Source organism: Phocoena phocoena, chromosome X, assembly GCF_963924675.1.
Source record: "Phocoena phocoena chromosome X, mPhoPho1.1, whole genome shotgun sequence".
NCBI classification, from domain to species: Eukaryota; Metazoa; Chordata; class Mammalia; order Artiodactyla; family Phocoenidae; genus Phocoena; species Phocoena phocoena.
This window is the reverse complement of record NC_089240.1, coordinates 130,095,730-130,113,440: the sequence shown is the minus strand read 5'-3', so window position 1 is coordinate 130,113,440 and position 17,711 is coordinate 130,095,730. Positions and strand designations below refer to the sequence as shown.

At 39.2% G+C, this 17,711-nt stretch overlaps 1 protein-coding gene across 1 annotated transcript in view; it reads right to left on the bottom strand.

Moving 5' to 3' along the window:
* The window catches only part of VAMP7 (vesicle associated membrane protein 7), a 66,198-nt gene extending 64,394 nt beyond the window's left edge, over window positions 1–1,804 (bottom strand). Inside the window, exon 1 of the mRNA XM_065900749.1 lies at window positions 1,699–1,804. The gene's annotated coding sequence lies outside the window, so the exon portion shown is untranslated. The remainder of the gene's footprint in view (window positions 1–1,698) is intronic.
* Between the last annotated feature and the right edge of the window lie 15,907 nt (window positions 1,805–17,711).

The window sequence follows — 17,711 nt, the reverse complement described above, 5'->3', positions numbered from 1 at the left end:
CCAATATAGTAAACACTGGAGGTATGAAGACCAGCAAGAAAGGACATCTATACTCAAGGAAACCATAGTAAAATATGGAAGACAGACATAAACAAATAAATGCAATAAACTTTAAGGGTGAATAATCTAAGAATGCACCCAATTGTTTAGAAGATTTCTTAAAGTTTTGTGATTATCTCATCTTGGATGAAGAAAAAAAAATGCAGGTGTCAGCCTATGTATTGGGAATTCCCTCAGTATACAATTATTTCTTCTTGGAAGAGAGGTCAAAGTGTCTGTTTTATCCTTACTAGGTTCTCAATGTCCAGCACAGTGCCTGACATATAATAATCCCTCAAATATTTAATAAACACTGAGCATGCTTTGGTTTTAAATATACTATAAATGACAGATAACTTTATATTTAGTAGGACCTGGCAAGAACAATAGTTTGATTACCAAACTATCTCCCTAAGATAAAGGAGTCGAGCTGAGAATAATCCAATCCTCAACTCTTCTTAGGCAGGAACTAAGCAAATGACAGAAAAGCCACCAATTCTGATGTAATAACCTTGGAGGAGACAGAAGAATGAAGAACAAACATTGATATGAAAGAGAAAAAGAAGAAGTGTTTATGAAAATCCTGAAGTCTGGTCACAGATCAAGACTATTCTTGTTGGTATTACAAATATTCTTTTGCGGTGATGCTCTGAGACCCAACCCAACCCTTCTAACTTTCTCAGGACAGAAGACTACCCTGTCAAGTAAAACATTTGTTCTATTTTGCATTAACCACCACCACCATATAACATCACCTTGATTCTTGTTTGCCCCTTCCACACACACTCACAAATATGTAAGCTACTGAGAGTAGCGATCTTCTATGTCTTGTTTCCAGCTATATCCCTTGCACTTACAAGAGTGTCTAGCACATATTAGCTGTTCAATAAATGTGTGTTAAACAAAACATATGAGTGGCTCTGCTCTCAGTCACAGCTTTTCAAAGGGAAAAAATGTCCGAAACATGACAGTATACTCCAGGATCAAGGGTGGGACAATGGAGGTACAGGTAGTTGAGAGCAATTAATAAGACAAAAAGAAAAGGACTTGATAACTGATTGCTTGTGGGGGTTATGGAGGAGGGAGGTGTAAAGCATTTACTAAAGAATCTAGTACGTGGTCAGTTTGTTGAATATTGGCCAATAGTAATAAGAAGAACAACACTGTACAGGTCTGACGCTGAGGAAATAGGTCGGGGCAGAGATATAGAGCTCCTATCCGAACTGAGGAAGAAGAATTACAACACTGGGCCTTGGAGGAAGGGCACGCAGAGGGCTAGGAGCCTAGAAGTAGGAGGTTAAGCAGAAAGTGACGTCATCGAAACAAGGGCGTAGAGAGTTTTTAGAAGATTCAAGAAATCTCAAGATATTCAAATGGTACAAAGAGGTCTTGCAGAATGCAAACTGAGGGAAAGTTAACATTCTTTTTTCCTCTGTAACAACTTAAGTGACGCATTCTGACTCTTTCACTCGAGGCCCTGTTAGCGGCATAAAACGCACTTCACCAAAACTGGACCTGTCCGACAATTCGAACTGTCGACACCAGAGAAGCCCTAGTCAACCTTGCAGTGCCTCCTAATTCCACCTTCCCGTCGACACCTCTGCCCTCCCTCTGCCATCGTCTCCCCGCCTTCGGCCCAGCGCTCCCCGCTGCTTTTACCTGTCTGGACACCGTGTGAGAACTCGGGGATCGGGACAGAGTCGCGCCGGTTAGCGCGGGGTCGCCAACTGCCTGCTCCCGGAGGAGGCTGAACCGGACGCCGCCGGCTTCCGCAAAAGCGCCCCGCCCGCGCGCGGCTTCCTGGGAATATGAGCGCTCCTCCAATGGGAGCGAGAGGAGGGGAGGGGCCTGCTGCGTTCCCAACCTCCGCACTTCCCAGGAGCCGCACTGCATTCTGGGAGTGGTAGTTTCGGCTGGCCTATCGCCGATCGCCGAATCTGTCACTCGCTCCATCAACAATTCTTGTCATAAACAACATCAAGCGCTGTTCCTTAGAGAAAGCGAGAGAATGCCCGGCCACAAAAAGTCCACCGGCGGCATAAATGAAGAGCCGAGCTTTCCCCACCGTCTCCCTGCTTAGTCTCAGCAGGTAACGTCGCCTGTTACTTCACAGACAAGATAGAATTCACCTGACAGGAATTCCCTCTACTTTCGCCACGAAATTTTTTTAACCTCCTTGGATCCCTCAGCAATCCTTTCTCCCATTCTTTTGCAATAATAAAAATGGTAATAATAATAATAAACCAACTACTCTCCTTTGATGTAAACTCCCTCATCCCCTTTACATCCCTATTCCTTCTTACTTACTCAGTCGAGCTCCACTAATAAACTAGTCTGTCTCGTGTTTCAACGGCCCCCTGCTTATTTGCCCTTTATTATCAGCATTTAAAGATTGTCAAAGTTTCTCTCATCTAAAATATTCCAAAGTCACCTTTCTCAACCCCACACCACCCCAAACCTCTCACCACACACAGACTTAACTTCTACTTTCCAGTCAAAATTCTCAACCGTGTTGCTAGAATAGACACTTTTTAATCATTACAATACTTCAACTCTGCAGGATTTTACATTGGTTATTCCCTCCTTCTTGAAACCCCCTTAGTTTGGGCTGCTTTAACAAAATACCTCAGACTGAATGGCTTAAGCAGAAATTAATTTTCCACAGTTCTGGAGACTGGCAAGGTTCAGACTAGGGTGCCACAGTATGGTGGGGTTCTGGTGAGGACCTGCTTCCTGGCTTGCAGACTGCTGCCTTCTTGTTGTGTCCTCATGTGGTGGAGAGATAGTATCTCTCACACATCCCTTATAAGGGCACTAATCCCATTCATGAGGACCCCACCCTCATGATCTAATTAACTCCCAAAGATCCACCTCCAAATACAATCACATTGAGGATCCAGGCTCTAATATATAAATTGGGGTGGGAAGAACACAAACATTCACTTTATAGCACCCTTTATTCTCTTAGATTTTTCTAAGATGCTGCACTCTTCTGGTTCCCCTCCCACTTTTGTGGCAGATCCTCATTTTCCTTTGAAATGTTCATTTTCCATAGGGCTCTTCCTTACACTCTCTTCTTTTCTTAGTCGTCAAACTTTTCTTGGGTGATTTTAACTAATCCCATTGCTTTGATTATCATCTGTATGCTGATGATTCTCACATATAGGAAGCCCGGACAAGACTCCTGTAACCCAGACTGAAATATCTAATGAAAGCTGGGCATCTCTTTCAGGCACCTAAAAATTAATGTAGTCTTTAGTTGACCTAATACATTTCTACTCTCCCCTCTCCCACAAGCTGCTCCTCCTTCTCCTCTAATCCCATCTCAGTAAATGGCACAACCATGCAATCAGTTGCCCACACCAGAAAGCTGGGTATCATTTTGAATGCTTTCACTCCCTCATAGTTCACATCCAAATAATCAGCAAGCCATGTTAATTCCATTCCCTAAATATCTCACTTGTCAAACTTCAGTTTTCTCATCTTTGAAATGAAGATAATAATGGCACCTGTCTTCAAAGATTGCTGCAATGATAAATGAGCAATACTGCCTGGCAAAGAGTAAGCACTCAAGGACAATAAGCATTTATTGAACAAGCATTATATTTGTCATGAGTTCTTCTTTATTAGGTCTTACATAATGATAGCTAGCATTTACTTTATACTTTGGGAGAAAGAAAAGGAAAATGAGAAATGGTGAGATATTTTGTGTAAGTTACAATCCACTGCATTCCTCAGTATTTTTCCAATCATGACAAAAATATAGCAGTAGTCACGAGGCACTATACAAACTGTTCTACTCTAATGTGTGCAATATATACCATACCTTATTTATTGTTATCAGCTCTGGCTGGGCTATAGACATTAAAAAAATCATGACAAATGATCTGAGCACTACAAACCAGAAGTAATATCTCTGTACGTACAGTGTCTCCTTCACGATCTCCCTCCCACCCACTCCTCATCACTTGAAATTGTTCTATCTAAAACAAAATCTGATCATTTCCAACTTCTACTTAAAATCTTAATTCTCTCCCCATTATGTAGAGGATAAAGTCTAAGATTCTAAACGGAGAATTCAAGGCCTTCAATGACCTGACCTCTCTCTACCTTCCCTGCTTCATATTCTGCTTCTCTCACCAACACATCCTGTGTTCAAGCCTACTCTTGTATGGTGTCATTCACTAATTCATCCATCTATCTATTCCTCCAACAAATATGTACTAAGTGCCTGCTATGAGCCAGGCCTATTCTGGATTCTGGTGATATAGCAGTGAACAAGACAGACAATGTCCTTGCCTACTGGAGTTAACACTTCAATGCCATGCTCTTTCATGACTCAGTGACTTTGCACAGGCTGCCTCCCTTATCTAAGTCTTATTTACCCTTCAAGACATATCTTAAATATCACCTCTTAATTTTCCAGCCAAGTACACGCGTTTTTAAGCTTTTTCATCCTCTGCAAAGGTTTACTTTTCATCTTAATATTAATTTAATTTTATTCAATACCTATTATTTGAGATATTACTTTTTTAAAAAAATTATTTATTTACTTTTGGCTGTGTTGGGTCTTCATTTCTGTGCAAGAGCTTTCTCTAGTTGTGGCAAGCGGGGGCCACTCCTCATCGCGGTGCGCCAGCCTCTCACTATCGCGGCCTCCCTTGTCGCGGAGCACAGGCTCCAGACGCGAAGGCTCAGTAGTTGTGGCTCACGGGCCTAGTTGCTCCACAGCATGTGGGATCTTCCCAGACCAGGAGCTCGAACCTGTGTCTCCTGCATTAAGGAGGCAGATTCTCAACCACTGCGCTGCCAGGGAAGCCCGACAGCATAGTGTCTTAGAAAGAGAAGTTTTGGATCCTGACAGTCCTGAGTTAATAGCTATATGAACTCTAAATGTTGCCTCAATTTAGAGGTTTTAGAGCTCTATCAAAGCCCCTCTTGTTACTCTATATTCTCTCCTAAAGTAATCTCACCTGTGCTTCAAAATTTGTATCTCTAGCACAAGCATTTATACTGGGAAATCAGGGAAAGTTCTCTCTGATGGGGTAATATTTAAGCTGAAATATAAATGTCAAGAAGGGATCAGCCATAAGAAGATCAGAGGGAACAGAAATAAAGCCATAGTGACTGGAGGGTAGTGGAAGTGAGGGGAGAGTAGTAGGAGAGGAGATCACACAGGCCTTTCTGCTCCTCAAATATGTCAAGCTCCTCCTCACTTTATATCTTTGCACCAGCTCTCTCTGCTTGGAGTTTGTTCCCTCTTATCTTTTTGTGGCCAGAGGGTCTGGCAAGGCTGCGTAAGCTAGAAGAAGGAGTTTGGACTTTATTCTAAGTGTAACGGGAAATAGAGAGGTTCAAGCAAAGGAGTGAAATGATGTATGGGTTTTTAAAAATTATCTGGCTTTATTTAGCATACCAATATACTGTCTACCCTGGTATTAATTAATATGTACAGTTTTCAAAATATGTTGGGTAGTTTCCAAGAGGAGTGCTTCTGGATGTGTATACTACAGTGCATGCAGAACCATTTAAATAGGTGACTTTATAATTTGATAATTTTCAAATTTAGAAGTTCTGTTACCATTTCATCAGGTTACTGAAAAATGGATTCTCTTTTTTTATAATACATGATTTTAGATAGTATGAGCTTATGGAGTAAAGGTTTCAATTTCCATTTCAGTTCCTGCAGCTACCAAACCTGGAATTATAGAACTGATGGTTTAGATAACCTAATCCAGTCTCCCAATTATACACATGACAAAGATTACAAAGCTAAGAAGAGATGGAGCCTGGATTACAAACTAGCTTTCTTATAGTAGATGCTCCAGAACTGTCTGTTGTGCTAAAGTAAGATACATATATCATACAGAACTCTAGTCATATCTGAGAGATCCTGGTTTTACATTCTGCTTAACAGGATTGGATCATGATGTGTTATTTTGTAGTTCACAAACAAATCTAGTGACTGTTGTTTTGGCATCAACATCATTCACATTATTGCAATTTATCACTGATCACCAGTGCTATTTATGCTTCTTTTCTCCTGGATATTTGGACTTGGGCAAATTTTCTTCCTGTTCGTCTGTGCTCAAAATAGATCTACCTTGAGAATGCCTGTTCTCCTTTGAAATTCACAATCAGTAGAGGGAGCTAACACATTATCAATATCTACAAAATCATTGACATTTGAGTATGGGACAGTTTGTTTCTCTTTGTAGCTCATTCCAGTTAGTGTCATCACACTTCCCGCTCTGTTGGTCTGAGCCATCAATGGTTCCAACACCAGCTTTGGCAAAGCAGCTGTGGATTACTTCTGAGGTTTCTATCCCACATAGCAATGAAATTTCTCATCATACGAAGGACATGCCGTTTCTTTACATCTGCAATAGAACAGTGCTTCTCGTAACATACCAAGCATTTCCATCATCCAACTTTTGATGATTTATTATTTCTCAGTCAAATGGCTACACGTAGCCATGGTGCTGGCAGGCAAAAATAAAAGACTACAAACGTTTTAATTTAAACCTCTTGTTTCCATGTGCAGCTAACAGTAATAGAATGTTCACATTCTGGTAAGCCATTTTACTTTCTAATTGCAGGATCCATTTCCCAAACAACCTGCCAGACGTCAGTGCATTTTTGTTAAGTTTATATGCACACAGGAAAGTTGTGTATAAAAGGGGAGTTTTCAAATTTCCATATTGATTCTAATTTCTTGCTCCTCTCAGCATTCTAATGGAGGAAAGCTGATGACCCAGCTTTCTTTATATATTTATTTTTCTCCAGGACAACATTCTTCTGTCAGAGTGTTCCTCTGGTTTGGTCACAGATTATGGAGGTGCATTAGATATGCCCCCAAGGACACATCTATTCAGATTTGGCTTCTCATTTTCAAGACAATCATCAGCAAACAGAGTTATTGTAGGTGCTTCACTGTTTAGGTTAAGTAAAATGATACTGTGATAGTGCTGAAAGCATTGTTGCCAGTCATAAAGACTTGACATCAACTCCCATCTGAAGAGCAATTTCATTAGCCTACTCTAAAAACAAGTGAGCATCCAGATATAGAAATATCTGCCCTGGTCTGGCAAAATTATTCAAGTGTTCCACTTACTAAGTTGGCATATTTTGCTCCTCTCATTCTGTTATGAATTTTACCTCCCTCAGCTCCTTGACTTTTTCCAGTTTTCAAAAAAAATACAGAATATTCATGAGGAAATTCCAAATTTTGTGACCATTTAACTTTTTGACTTTTCTTTTTTATCCACGAACATTTAGTCCTGGAGAAATTGGGAGCTCACTATATTTTCACTTTAATGGCATGACAAACACTGCATGGAGTGTAACAGAAAAGGCCTGCTTCATAGAACATGAACATTCTCAAAAGGGCAAGACCAAAGGCAAGCCTGAGGCTTGGTGCAGGAGATGAAAGTGCAGCACTGACAAGGCAACTAAGTGTCTTAAGTTCCAAAGTTTCCAAAGCAAAGGTGATGTCAAACTGTAAAATGGGCTACTTTGAATTACTTTTATAACCAAGTCAAAAATAAGGGATACTAATGACTTTGGGGTAGATACTGCTGCTATCAGACAGCAAGCAATTAGGTTTAAGACATTAAAATGATGAAACAGAGGGAAAGAAAGCACTGACTTGAAATTATCCTCCTTTACAATTCTGATGAAAAATTGAGAACACTTAGAGTTCAAAGCTCTAAGCATAAAACCCATATGTTGGCTTACTTATAATCTGATGTAAAGAATCCACAATCTAACGCAATAACAAACCACAAAACTGGTGTCCCTATGGGAGAGGCCTGTAACTTGACATTTGTTTTTTCCACCTTGCCTCATTTCCAATTGTTTAGAATTTTTGACTCCTCAAGCCTTCAGCCTTTAACCAATTATTTGCTGGTGGAAGGGGCTGGGATTGTTTCTCCACACATAAACTGATCTTTGTCATCAATCACTTTCATAATGAGAGAACATCCAGGACACATAGCAATGTCTTCCCCATTCTCCAACTCTTCCTTGGTAGGGATGAAGATGCCTATATAAGTTATCCCCACATGCACAGGGGTAGAAATACATCTCTAAGGCGTGATCATATTGCACGTCCATGATTTCTATCTTGGAACAGAGCTGGTATGTTCCTACCTTTGAGTTTTTGCATCAGCTGTTTACTCAGCACTGAACGCTGAACCTCCATATCTGTGCACATGTCTTTCTCTGGTATCAAATAGTATTCTAAGATAAATATATATTACTGCATTTAATCATTGGTGTAATGGTAGGAAGTCATTATTATTGTCATCAACCTTTTTTTCCAGATAAGAAAACCGTGGCTCCAAGTTGCACAGAAACTGAAGGGGCCAAGGTTTGCCTCCCGAGGTCTTGGCTTCCTAATCCATCCCGTCTTCATAAGTTTCAGAAGTTCCTTAAGAGGGAATGCAAGGAAGGATAGGCAATCAGTGTTGGTTGACTAAATCCAACAGTCCTAGATCGACCTGTTTGCTTCCGTTTGTCCCCTCCATTTCTGTTCCTGTGTCCTGGGCCTTCCTGTCACTTTGAAAAGGGACGATTACAACGCAGAAGCTGCAGAGATGGGGGAGGGAGCAGAAATCTCACATTTCTCAGCAAAATGGTTGTAAGACAGTCCGTAACTGCTACCAAAGGGTGAAGTATTTCAGAGTACACAGCCCAGGGACCTTGGCAGAAAGGGCCCAAGGGGCCCAGAGCTTGAAACAGAATCGGGAACAAGGTCAGGGGACAGAGACCAGGCAAGCCTGGTGTTGTGTCACTGCCTGTGGCAGCTTCTCTGTTAAGGGTGCAGCGCTCCAGTGAGGAATGGAAGGGTAGGAGGGCCGCTACCCTTCCATACTGAACATGGCCGCTGAATGCGGGCTCGTGACCCCGGTTCGGGAAAGCAGCGGGAAACCGACCGAACCTGTGACCTTCTTCAAGGGGCAAGGGAACAGAACAGTCATGAAGAGCAGGTTAGCTTTGGTTTTCTTTTGTTTCTTTTATTGCTTCTCAAAAACACAGTGAGCAGGATTTCATCTCCCTCCCCACTCGGCTCGGGATTTACCTGGAGCACTTCTCTGACAGGGTGGGGGGTCGGGGTAGGGACCACCGATAGAGTCCAGTCCTAGAGTCTAAAATAGTAAGGCTCACAGGGGTTGCTCTAAATCATCCCGGGGTTAGAGACTGTGGAGCTGGGACTAGAACCCAAGGCGGCTGCCACCCACACCTTTGGTGTCCCCAAGGCATCACAAAACTTTTTTTTTCCCTCCCACCACAGCCTTCAACTTTATTTCAAATCTGCGGCCGCGGTAGTTCCCTGTAAGGAAAAGAAATTTTAAAAGGCTTCAGAGGGCTTCCCTGGTGGCGCAGTGGTTGAGAGTCCGCCTGCCGATGAAGAGGACACGGGTTCGTGCCCCAGTCCGGAAAGATCCCACGTGCCGTGGAGCGGCTGGGCCCGTGAGCCATGGCTGCTGAGCCTGTGCGTCGGAGCCTGTGCTCCGCAACGAGAGAGGCCGCAACAGTGAGAGGCCCGCATACCGCAAAAAAAAAAAAAAAAAAAAAAAAAAAGGCTTCAGATAGCTTACATGTAAAGATAATGGTTTTCGTGCTATGTTTTAAGAGTATCTGAAAGCTGTGAGTCCATATGTAACACAATAGAAATCAAGGGATATATGTTTTTAATTTGTGTATCTTACTTCCTTCTGGGAAGTAATTGCAGAGTGTTTTGGAAGCTGTGTAAAAAAAAAGTGGCTGGAATTCATTCACGTATCCTGTGGCTCACAAGATCTCTAGAATACACTCTTGCTCAACTCTGCATTCTATCTTCACACAGCTGTGCAGATAATTAGCTTTGTTGAGAGATGGAAATATTTTTGTAAGAAGACAGTAAGTTTCTAAGTATAATGGAAAGTCATATAGAAATTTAAGAGGATTGAATCAACATTCAGGCTAATGGCTTCTATTTAGCAAACATTTATTGGAGCCTGCTGAAGACCAAGAACTGGGAGACTACAAACAAGGATAAAACCATATGTTCACAATCTGGGTCAAGGTACTTAGCATGGTAGAACAATAATTGATATGAGAGAGATTTTATGAACAAAGTAGGCAGAGGAAAGGAAACATTAACATTTTATTTATTGAACATATATTTAATGAGTCCCTGCTATGTCCAAGATACTAATGCAACAGTACACAAAACACAGTTCCTGCTCTCTTGGAGACTGCAGTGGTCGAGTTCCTACTGTCAGGCACGTTCTTACATTCATTTTTTTAGATATATGTGGTCTCAGTTAATATTCCAACAACCCTGGGTAGTATCTTCTTGAGGTCCATATCTTAAAATTTCAGTAACAACTAGAATTTTACAAACAATCCGTAAACATCTCTTTATGTAGATATATAAAAGAACATGGTGAAAATGGTGAGAAATCTTGGGCTTAACTCTTGTTAAATGTTAATAGCAAATCAGAAATTCAAATCCAATGTCTCTTTTTACTCCACAGTCCCCATATACCTTTATACAATGCAGCTTCCTGTGGGGCCAAGCCCAATCTGACTTCACAGTCAAACTGCATCTTAAAGGATGAGTGGGACAGGAGCATAATAGAGACAAAGGTTACTGCTTATGTAATAAATCCCACAGAAAGAACCTCTTTTCTTCAGTCATTAAGGTAACATGATTTAGTTATCCAGACTTACTGAGTTATTCATACAATTTTAGCCTGCCAAATTAGGAAGGCCAACATTCTAGGAAATTTTTTTAGAAGTTATTGCCATGACTTTGATTACCTGCAATTAAACAGAGCAGTTCAGTTCAACAAACTTTACTGAGTCATCATGTGCCAAGAAGTATGCTAAGTACTAGAGATACATGCTCTGAAAAGACTTAAATAATATATGCAATTGAGACATTTTTGTCCTGGATTTTGTTACAATTCTGATTTCAATACAATTCATATGTCTTCATCTTTCTGACTCTATAAATTATGAGGTTGTATTAGCTGGTCATTAAGAAAAATTTTTATAATTTAGCTGTATTAGAATCTGGTAAAAAGCTTTCTTTAAGTGGTTACTTTTCTCTTTCAAATTTTGCTGCATTCTATGGTCTGGTACTTGATACTGAGGAATAACAGTAATCTTTCACTGTATCTTGGTTGGCAGGTGCTTCCAGTTGATGCATATAGAAGTTGTATCACATTTTTATTGCCCAAGGAGGACCCTAAGAAACTCTCATTATATGATCATGAAGAAGTGAATGTAAATGTCCATTCACCAAGAGTTTGGTGGTTTCTTCCTAGAACCATTGGACTAAAACATTGATCCTTTAACACCAGTGTATGCATAGGCTACACAAGAATCACCTGGGGTGTTAGCTGTTAACATAGATTCCTGGCCTACAAAGTCACATTTTTGAGGGTGTAAGATGAGTATCTGAATTTGTAGCAAGGAACACAAGTGATGCTGATAAGCTTAGAAAATACTGCAAAAGCAGAGACTATGGAAACCTATTTAATTCCCCAATTCCAAAATAGGATCAGATTTAATCCTAAACTGGGATCAGATTTTTCAATTTGCAGTAGTGCCTACCAGAGTTAACAACACAAACAGAATGTCGTTTAGTAGATATAACCAAAATCTATCATCCTGTAGTTTCAAGTCCATTTACTGTCCATAGTCTCTAGGATACACTGCTACCGAGGCCTAATTTCAGCTGCCACTTCGTAAAACAAATGCAAACGAAATCTGTCACTAGACAGACTATAAGCCTCATTATTTTCCAACCTTATTCAAAACCTACTTTCATTTGATAAGTCATAAAAGTTTTTTAAGTTACACAAGTAATGCATGATCAGTAATAGAAAAATCTGAAAATGCAAGTAGGTAATAAGGAAAATATAAAAATCAACCTTAATCCTACCATTTAGGGTATATATCTCACAAGAATTTACATGTATCTAGACGTGTGTATGTGTGTGTAAAAAATTACTTTAATTTTTTTCTGAGTGTGTATGATTTATGACATTGTATAGGAAAGCAAAATTCATTATACCATGGAAAAGACCACCAATAAATTGATCACATAAAATTAGTCCGCCTCAAAAACCTAAACAATAGCATCTATACTCTTCATCATATCATTGGTCCTTCGTTGACTTTTGAATGCTAACAATGCAAAAATTACAAATTAATGGGAATTCCCTGGTGGTTCAGTGGTTAAGACTCTGCTCTTCCACTGCAGGGGGCGCAAGTTCAATCCCTGGTTGGGGAACTAAGATCCCGTGCATGCTGCGTGGCATGGCCAAAATAAAAAATTACAAATTAATTGCAAGGTAAAATTATAAATCATGCAAAAGATATAGGATTTCATAAGTTTGAAAGTAGTGTTGGATACTTGCTTCAATACACCAAAGCCACTGACACATGAATTAGATCAGTTAACAACTGAAAGTGAAGAAAATCTACATGGAGGATGATTGATAGGTATTTTGATACCAAATTAATGAGGAGTCTTTAGAAAAAACAATGAATTGTTCAAATGTTTGGGCAAAAATCACCTTTTTATGCTAGGAGAACAATAAATGGGGTGAAGGATACTGTATAATGTGATACTTTTATTGGAAAAATGCCCCAAATCCCCCAAACAATTCTTATTTCATTCTTTGTCCAATCTAAAAATTAGTGCATAGCTGCAATTAAAACCTAAATTCTTTTAAATATGAGATTAAGCAAGCTTATTTTCATAATCTTAGGTTTTATTTTTCTGGATGAAGTCCCAAACAAACCTTTTATCCATCATTTGTGATGAAATTTTTTTCCCCTTTTAGGTTGATTCCCTTCAGGTTGCATTTTAAGTACCAGTTGTCCTTGGATAATGAGGACTTTCTATGTGTGTGCATGGCATTGTTTTTGTTTTTATTTTAATCGAGATATAATTGACATATAACATTATACTAGTTTTAGGTGGAACCTAATGGTCCAATATTTGTATATATTGTGAAGTGATCACCACAATAAGTCTAGTTAACATCCATCACCACACATAGTTACACCATTTTTTCTTGTGATGAGAACTTTGAAGATCTACTCTCTTAGCAACTTTCAATTAAATAATGCAGCATTATTAACTATAGCCACTGGGTTGTATATTATATCCCCAGGATTTATTTGTTTTACAGCTGGAAGTTTATACCTTTTGACCACCTTCACCTATTTTGCCCACCCTCCCGAATCTCCCACCTCTGGCAACCACCATTCTATTCTCTGTATTTTTGAGTTCAGTATTTTCCCCAAGATTCCACATATGAGATCATACAGTATTTGTCTTTCCCTGTCTGACTCATTTCATTTAGAATAAAGCCCTCAAGGTCTATCGATGTTATTGCACATGGTAAGATTTTCTTCCTTTTTATGAATGAATACTATCCCATTGTGTGTGTGTGTGTGTGTGTGTGTGTGTGTGTGTGTAAAACATTTTCTTTTCCATTCACCCATTGATAGGAACAGCTTGCTTCCATGTCTTGGCTATTGTAAATAATGTGGCAATGAACATGGGGGGTGGATATATCTTTTTGAGTTAGTGATTTTGTTTTCTTTGGATAAATACCTGGAAAAGGAATTGCTAGATCATATGGTAGTTCTACTTTTATTTTTTGAGGAACCTCCACATTGTTTTCCACAGTGGCTGCACCAATTTACATTCCCACCAAGAGCTCACAAGAGTTGCCTTTTCTCCTCATCCTTGCCAACACTTGTTATTTCTTGTCTTTCGAAAATAACCATTCTAACAGATTTGAGGTGAAATCTCATTGTGGTTTTTTCTTTTATGTACTTTTTTTTACATTTTATGAGACTACAATTGCTTTACAATGTTGTGTTAGTTTCCACTGTATCACAAAGTGGATCAGCTATATGTATACATATATCCCCATATCCCCTCCCTCTTGTGTCTCCTTCCCACCCTCCCTATCCCACCCCTCTAGGTGGCCAAAAAGCATCGAGATGATCTCCCTGTGCTACGTGGCTGCTTCTCACTAGCTATCTATTTTACATTTGGTAGTGTATATATGTCCATGCCACTCTCCCACTTCATCCCAGCTTACCCTTCCCCCAATACTGTATCCTCAAGTCCATTCTCTATGTCTGTGCCTTTATTCCTGTCCTACCGCTAGGTTCACCAGAACCATTTCTTTATAGTCCATATAGATGTGTTAGCATACGGTATTTGTTTCTCTCTTTCTGACTTACTTCACTCTATATGACAGACTCTAGGCCCAACCACCTCACTACAAAACTCAATTTCACTTCTTTTTATGGCTTAGTAATATTCCATTGTATATATGTGCCACATCTTCTTTATCCCTTCATCTATCAATGGACATTTAGGTTGCTTCCATGTCCTGGCTATTGTAGATAGTGCTGCAATGAACATTGTGGTACGTGACTCTTTTTGAATTATGGTCTTCTCAGGGTATATGCCCAGTAGTGGTATTGCTAAGGCATATGGTAGTTCTAATTTTGGCTTTTTAAGGAACTTCCATACTGTTCTCCATAGTGGCTGTATCAATTTACATTCCCACCAACAGTGCAAGAGGGTTCCATTTTCTCCACACTCTCTCCAGTATTTGTTATTTGTAGAGTTTTTGATGATGGCCATTCTGACTGGTGTGAGATGATATCTCATTGTACTTTTGATTTGCATTTCTCTAATGATCAATGATGTTGAGCATCCTTTCATGTGTTTGTTGGCAATCTGTATATCTTCTTTGGAAAAATGTGTTTAGGTCTTCTGCCGATTTTTGGATTGGGTTTGTTTTTTAATATTGAGCTGCTTGTATATTTTGGAGATTAATCCTTTGTCAGTTGCTTCATTTGCAAATATTTTCTCCCATTCTGAGGGATGTCTTTTGGTCTTGTTTATGGTTTCCCTTGCTGTGAAAAAGCTTTGGAGTTTCATTAGGTCCCATTTGTTTATTTTTGGTTTTATTTCCATTTCTCTAGGAGGTGGGTCAAAACGGATCTTGCTGTGATTTATGTCATAGAGGGTTCTGCCTATGTTTTCCACTAAGAGTTTTAGAGTGTCTGGCCTTACATTTAGGCCTTTAATCCATTTTGAGTTTATTTTGTGTAGGGTGTTAGGAAGTGTTCTCATTTCACTCTTTTACATGTAGCTGTCCAGTTTTCCCAGCACCACTTATTGAAGAGGCTGTCTTTTCTCCACTGTATATTCTTGCCTCCTTTATCAAAGATAAGTTGACCATATGTGCGTGGGTTTACCTCTGGGATTTCTATCCTGTTCCATTGATCTATATTTCTGTTTTTTTGCCATTACCATAGTGTCTTGATTACTGTAGCTATGTAGTACAGTCTGAAGTCAGGGAGCCTGATTCCTCCACCTCTGTTTCTCTTTCTCAAGGTTGCTTTGGCTATTCGGGGTTTTTGTGTTTCCACACAGATTTTTAAATTTTTCATTCGAGTTCTGTGAAAATGCCATTGGTAGTCTGATGGGGATTGCATTGAATCTGTAGATTGCTTTGCGTAGTATAGTCATTTTCACAATGTTGATTCTTCCAATCCAAGAACATGCTATATCTCTCCATCTGTTTGTATCATCTTTAATTTCTTTCATCAGTGGCTTATAGTTTTCTGAATATAGGGCTTTTGTCTCCTTAGGTAGGTTTATTCCTAGATACTTTATTCTTTTTGTTGCAGTGGTAAATGGGAGTGTTTTCTTGATTTCGCTTTAAGATTTTTCATCATTAGTGTATAGGAATGCCAGAGATTTCTGTGCATTAATTTTGTATCCTGCTACTTTACCAAATTCATTGATTAGCTCTAGTAGTTTTCTGGTGGCATCTTTAGGATTCTCTATGTATAGTATCATATCATCTGCAAACAGTGACAGTTTTACTTTTCTGATTTGGATTCCATTTATTTCTTTTTCTTCTCTGATTGCCGTGGCTAAAATTTCCAAAACTATGTTGAATAATAGTGGTGAGAGTGGGCACCCTTGTCACGTTCCTGATCTTACAGGAAATGGTTTCAGTTTTTCACCATTGAGAATGATGGTGGCTGTGGGCTTGTCATATATGGCCTTTATTATGTTGAGGGAGGTTCCCTCTATGCCCACTTTCTGGAGAGTTTTTATCATAAATAGGTGTTGAATTTTGTTGAAAGGTTTTTCTGCATCTATTGAGATTATCATATGGTTCTTATCCTTCAATTTGTTAATAGGGTGTATCACATTGATTGATTGGCATATATTGAAGAATCATTGCATTCCTGGGATAAGTCCCACTTGATCATGGTGTATGATTCTTTTAATGTGCTGTTGGATTCTGTTTGCTACTATTTTGTTCAGGATTTTTGCATCTATGTTCATCTGTGATATTGGCCTGTAGTTTTCATTTTTTATGACATCTTTGTCTTGTTTTGGTATCGGGGTGATGGTGGCCTTGTATAATGAGTTTGGGAGTGTTCCTCTCTCTGCATTTTTTGAAGAGTTTGAGAAGGATAGGTGTTAGCTCTTCTCTAAATGTTTGATAGAATTCGCCTGTGAAGCCATCTGGTCCTGGCCTTTGTTTGTTGGAAGATCTTTAATCACAGTTTCAATTTCAGTGCTTGTGACTGGTCTGTGCATATTTTCTATTTCTTCCTGATTCAGTCTTGGCAGGTTGTGCATTTCTAAGAATTTGTCCATTTCTTCCAGGTTGTCCATTTTATTGGCATATGGTTGCTTTTAGTAGTCTCTCATGATCATTTGTATTTCTGCAGTGTCAGTTGTTACTTCTCCTTTTTCATTTCTAATTCTGTTCAATTGTGTCTTCTCCCTTTTTCTCTTGATGAGTCTGGCTAATGGTTTTTGTTTTCAATTTTCAAAATGCTTTCAATTTTGTTTATCTTCTCAAGGAACCAGCTTTTAGTTTTATTGATCTTTGCTCTTGTTTCCTTCATTTCTTTTTCATTTATTTCTGATCTAATCTTTATGATTTCTTTCCTTCTGCTAACTTTGGGGTGTTTTTTTTTTTGTTCTTCTTTCTCTAGTTGCTTTAGGTGTAAGGTTAGGCTGTTTATTTGAGATATTTCTAGTTTATTGAAGTAGGATTGTATTGCTATAAACTTCCCTCTTAGAGCTGCTGTTGCTGCCTCCCATAGGCTTTGGATCATCGTGTTTTCATTGTCATTTGTTTCTAGGTATTTTTTAATTTCCTCTTTGATTTCTTCAGTGATCTCTTGGTTATTTAGTAGTGTCTTGTTTAGCCTCCATGTGTTTGTATTTTTTACAGTTTTTTTTCCTGTAATTGATACCTGGTATCATAGCATTGTGGTCGGAAAAGATACTTGATACGATTTCAATTTTCTTAAATTTACCGAGGCTTGATTTGTGACGCAAGATATGATCTATCCTGGAGAATGTTCCATGAGCACTTGAGAAGAAAGTGTATTCTGTTGTTTTGGGATGGAATGTCCTATAAATATCAATTAATTTCATCTGGTCTAATGTGTCATTTAAAGCTTGTGTTTCCTTATTTATTTTCATTTTGGATGATCTGTCCAAAATGAAAATGAAAGTGGGGTGTTAAAGTCCCCTAGTATGATTGTGTTACTGTCGATTTCCCCTTTTATGGCTGTTTGCATTTGCCTTATGTGTTGAG